This window comes from Sinocyclocheilus grahami, unplaced genomic scaffold (assembly GCF_001515645.1).
Source record: "Sinocyclocheilus grahami isolate Dianchi unplaced genomic scaffold, SAMN03320097.WGS_v1.1 scaffold60.1, whole genome shotgun sequence".
Classification (NCBI taxonomy): Eukaryota; Metazoa; Chordata; class Actinopteri; order Cypriniformes; family Cyprinidae; genus Sinocyclocheilus; species Sinocyclocheilus grahami.
The window spans coordinates 709119-715131 of record NW_015505239.1 but is presented as its reverse complement, the minus strand read 5'-3'; positions in this window follow the sequence as shown (position 1 = coordinate 715131).

Sequence of the window (6013 nt, the reverse complement as noted above, 5' to 3'; positions counted from 1 at the left end):
TTCCAAAGCCTGATTCCTGTTTACTGCTGTGCATTGCTCTGTCACCCCTCAACTCCTTTAGCCAGAGCCTAGATTACCGCTGGATTATGGGTAGGGTCCAAAGTGCTCTCTCTGCTCCCAGAGCACGTCCCTATAGCCCCTGATGCCCACTCAGAGAGCCTTTTCTCGGACAGCTGGGCTACGGCTTACTGTGTTCTCCCCTGGAGAGACATTTTCAGAATTATAAGCTTGCTGTCTTCAGACTTCACCAGCAAAGACAGACTTGTTTGTGACAAGTAAACTCAATGGCCCTTTCAGAACTGCACGGTTTTAAAAAAACTAATTCTTTTTGGAACCGGTTTTGCAGATGGGGGAATGTTTGGTATCACCTGCTATGAAACTTTGCTCATGGTAGACATAAGTGCATAGTTCTGGAAGGGTGCAAAGTACAGACATAGTGTTTCCTTTTACAGGCTAAAATACACCGCAATTAAATCCCTCAGCAGGCACTTATAATGCTGTCAATACCAGTAATGTTCTAATTTGCCTCTCGGGTTTACACTGACATTTAACACAGTTCAGGGGTATAAAAAAGGACAGAAAAATGGTTGGGTACTGTGTCATAAATGTATTTAAACGTCAAAGTGTCTAGGCAACAACATACTTGAGTGAAAGTATATTTTTCCCCTACATTTCATTGTACTCAAATACAAACGTTTTAGACTGTTAGATGGAAGATTTTCACATAACTGATGTTTAAGATGCTTCATTTCTGCCTTTATTATGAAGCAAAGTGGGAGAGAGAGGGGAAACAGGATCGGGAAACGTTTGCGAGCCGAGACTCGAACTCTGGACACCAGAAGCGCAACAGAGCTATATGTCGACGAGGCTATTGGTGCCGACATAGCTTTGATGTTTAAACAAAATGTTTCAATGTTCTGACTGTGTAAGGGTCTAGCATACTTAAAATAAATCTTTAAATTCTGTTAACATTCATATTTATTGGACTTTTTAATATAATTATTTATGACTAAAAAATGCATTCCCACTTTAATCAAGTTCCCCTACAGCTATAACATTTTACACTGAAGCAGAATGGTTTGCTATAAGGAAGTTTATATTTTCTTTATAATTTCCATATAATTGATTTTTAATACACATACACACACACACATTATATTTGATAAATAAATATGTTGGCTTTGTTGGATTTAAGTGATGACGTGCAAAATATGTACTTTTAAATTACATTAATGTCTAAAGAAAGTAAGTTCAAGTACTCAGTTAAAATAGTACTCAGTTAAAGATGATGAAGATAATTAATGGTGACAAACTCAAGTATTTAACAAAAAAAAATAAAAAAAATTCAAAAATAGCTAAATTCAGCTTCAAGTACGGACAAGCAAGGTCTTTTGAAATGCTGTCTAGTAACATAGTCTTGGCTGTCTGAAATCAAACCACCACTCAAAGTATCTGATATAAACTCTCCCTGGAATCCGCTACCTGTATCTGATGTGTGATCTGTCTCTCGATTTGGACTCTGTAATGAGGTGCTGTATTGATCAGTTGAGTGCACGTGGAATACAGCGCAGTGAGCCATCTGCCAAACTGCACTAATTCAGACTGTTTGCTCCAGCATTAGCACAATGCACAAGCAAGCATATAGGAGCCGTTACCATGGTAGCAGCATTGTGACAGCATCACAACTTCCTGCAGGTCCTTGTATGAGAAATAACAGTTATATGTTTATGAGAACTAACATTATTAGTTATTATTTCACCCAAGAATAAAAATTCTGTCATAATTTACTCACCATCATGTTGTTCAATGTTCTGTGAAAATTAAAAAAGCCATACAACACATTTTATCAACATTTGAAAAAGTATTGATTCACTGACAATTTTGACTCTCTAGCTGATTGGAGGCTAAATAACTCTATAATGCAACTGGAACCTACTGTAACTGTACTGCACAACAGAAATGACATCTTTGTGATAGCTTCATGGAAGGTCTATGAGAACAATAGGACATTTGAAAATCCATTTTCCATGCATTTTGATCCACTTGAAATGTGGCAATGTATGAAAAAAAATCATTCATTCCCGATTTGCCTCAGTAAAGATGAACAAGAGAGGCAATAATCAACGGCCCTCCAGAGAGCAGACAGTGGAAACACTAAACCAAGAGACTTCGTTCCATTACGTGATTATAGCAGTCTTTTGGAGAGAAAAAAAAAAGTTATGATCACATGTAACTCTCACTTATTTTAAAGAGAAGAGTTGGACTGATGAATAATACTAAATCAATTTACAACTCTACTTACACTGTATCTCACACTGATCTAAGTTCACATGCAAACAATGACAATCCATCCATCATTTCTGTTATCTCAGCTCCACTTTTGCCAGCAATAACACATTTACAAACTTTTTGCATGCTATTTTTGATGCCCTGCCAGTAAACTTTCAGAGTGGTTTGTTTTGTCTCAACACAAGCCAGTTATTAGTTAACATTCATTTTTACCTTACAGTTGGCCTACACAATCAATCAATGCATCAATGCAGAATTAATATTAAAATGTTGTCTAAATTCCTTCTGCATTCCACTTCTTTTCTTCTCTTTTGTTTTTCTTGCCCTTCTCTGAACTTGGAATCTAAAGATGTAGCCAGATCCCATAGACATGACAAAGATGTCTACAGACAAAGATGAAGAGATTTCTAAATCAACTGTTTCTCTGGAACAGGTTCTCTTCAAAAGACCCTGGCTTATATAAAATAAAGCAGATCCCGTAATGGTTCAGTAGCAGTGTTGGTGAGTAACTAGTTACATGTAACAGAATTACATCATTTAATTACAAAATAAATATAACTGTAATCTGTTACAATTACTGAGAAAAAAATGTGTATTTAAATTACAGTTACTTATGAAAATGTTAAAGATTACAGAGGGGGTTACATCTGAATATTTTCACATACAGATTTGATTGATTTCTTTCCCAAATTGCATTGACTGCAAATATGAGACAATGTTTCAGGAGTTTAGGACACAGAATAGGACACATGCTTATTTGATAACTGTTTTATTTCCTATTTGGGTTTGTGCATATGCTTTATTTTTTAAAGGGATAGTTCACCCAAAAATGAAAATTCTGTCATTAACTACTCACCCTCATGACGTTCCAAACCCATACGTCCTTTGTTCATCTTCGGAACACAAATTAAGATATTCTTGATGAAATACAAGTGCTCTCTGACCCTGCATAGACAGCAATGTAACTGAAATGTTGCCAGATCCAGAAATTGATAAAACAGTCAATGTGACATTAGTGGTTCAACCGTAATTTTACAAAGCTGCGAGAATACTTTTTGTGTGTAAAGAAAACAAAAATAAATTTTTCAACAATTCTTCTCCTCCAAATCACGTCTTCTGCCATTATCTGCACGTAAACAAACTATGTGCGTGGTGCTGCTGACGTAGAACACGTACTCTTGTACTCTCAATAATGGCAGAATACGTGATTTAGAGGAGAAGAATTGTTGAATAAAGTCGTTATTTTTGTTTTCTTTGTGCACAAAGAGTATTCTCATAGCGTCACAAAATCACGGTTGAACCACTGATGTCACATGGACTATTTTAACGATGTCCTTACTACGTTTCTGGATCTGCGAACATTTCAGTTGCATTGCTGCTTATGCAGGGTCAAAGAGCTCTCGGATTTCATCAAAAATATCTTAATTTGTGTTCCGAAGATGAACGATGGTCTTGGATCGTCATAAGGGTGAGTAATTAGTGACAGGATTTTTATTTTTGGGTGAAGTATCCCTTTAAGATTATGTTTTTTTCTAAGGCATTATTAGATACCAGTGTTTCCTGTCGTAGCTATGCAAAGATTTGTTTCAAAAACAGTATCATAGCTATTAAATCTATATTTGGGAATGATCCCAAAGTAAAAGGAGGTGCTAAAGTCTGATTTTGTGGTGGCTGTGCTTTAAATGGTATGTATATGTAAGTTCATTATAATCTTAATTCAAGTGAAGAAGGATTTTGAAAGTCTGACAGTAATCAGTGTCGAGTACTTCTGTAAGGTTAACCCTGCCTAGTTTAAATGTCTGAAAATGATTAACAGTCGCAAACATTCACTAGAAATTTAGATCACAGAATCTTAAAACTGATTACAGGAAATATGCAATGCATTATCATACTGGAACTAAAACTGGTAATTAAGCATCTGGAGAAATTATAGGCGCAGACTCTCTTTCTCCCAAACAAACAAGGTACACTGTCCACCATATACAGCTATAATTTAACATTCACTCGGATTTCATGTTTTTTTCCCCTTAATATTGAGCAAACAGATTTTATAATGATAGTAAATTATGCAATTCTGATGGCAGTTTCCCTCAAGGGTTTTCCATTAGCACAGAAACAGTTAATGCCAGCAGTTCATTTGCCCCAATAAAGTAAAAATGAGAGAAGAGAGTGAAAGAAATGATCATAACATTTCCTGTTCTAACATAAACACCAACAACTAATTTTAATTAAGGTGAATGTGCTCATTTGCTTGCTTAACACTGCAAAGAAAAAGCCAAATTAGAGAAACTTACACACCATCCTCTTTCATGATTATATGTAGGCCTATGTAATTCTTCTGTCTGTAGCAGTTCTACACAAGATAAACATTGTGGATTTAAACCAGGCCATCTTATCATGATTATTGATGGAATAATAGCAGTAATTCTAATCTACATTGAACCCAAAGTTGCTTAAATCCTCTGGATTCATTCAGATTTAGAATGAGCAGTTTGTGTGCCTGCTGTATAGCTGATGATGCATATAGCATATGATGTGTCGACACGAGAGAGAAAAAAACACAACTTCATGTATCCTAGACCTAAAGAAGCGTCTATTGGTCAGTCACATAACACGCTTTCCTCTACAAACAAAAACCATAAGAAAGGAACAGTGTAGATTCAGAAAAAAAACCTCCTATTTATTGTCATGACAACACCAAAGTTAAAACTCAGTAGAACCATACATTTTATTTTAGCCATGATAACTATCATTCTGTCCACAATTCATAAACAATCATTCATTTGACCTGTTTTATTCAAATAATGAAAAAAATAGGCAATGTTGGCCTGGCCCTGCAACACGGCAATTGTTCCACAATCTAAATGCTGGTTTGTTTTACAGAGCACGGACCCAGTCAAAATGTTTACAGAAGCTGCTCTGAATTCATGTTGTCATAGCATTATCACCCCTAGAATCTGGGCTGAATCTCTTTGGTTTCATACCGGCCTTTATTGTTGATTCTGAGCAGAGTTAAAGCTGTCAAGTCTGTCAGGAGGAGAAGTGGGAATGACACCTGAAGTTTATCCATGCCCTGTTCTCTTACCACTCTTTCCTGGAGCCAATCTGGTCACCCAGAGACCTGTTTCATTCTGATTTGTCTGATTTTTTCACACACGAGTGTCTAACGCTCATTAGGGCTGCATTAATTTTAATAAAAAATATAGTACAACAGTAATATTCTGAAACACCACAATTTAAAAGAAAGTTTTCTATTAGCCTATAATATATATTAAAATGCAATTTGTGCTGGTAAAGCTTGAGTTTTCAGCTGCTATTACTCCAGTCTTCAGTGTCACATGATCCATAAAATATCATTTTAATATGATGAAACATTTCTTAATAACCCAGCACCAAATTGGGCTACTGAAAATTCAGCTTCGCCATTACAGGAATAAATTACAGATATATTAAAATAATATTAAAATAGAAAATAGTTCCTTTAAATTGTAATAATATTTCATGATAGTACTGTTTTTAACTGTAGCCTATTTTTGATCAAATAAATGCAGCCTTGGTGAGCATAAGAATTTTTTGTCAAAAACATTTCTTTTAAAATGCACCTTTAGAGGATATTCAAAACTGAAACTAGAAAACAACTTTAACTTTGCAGCCACACGTATCTCATTAAAATTCAAATAGATTCTTTTTATTCCTTGTTTCGTAAAAAGCAATCTAGTCAAGC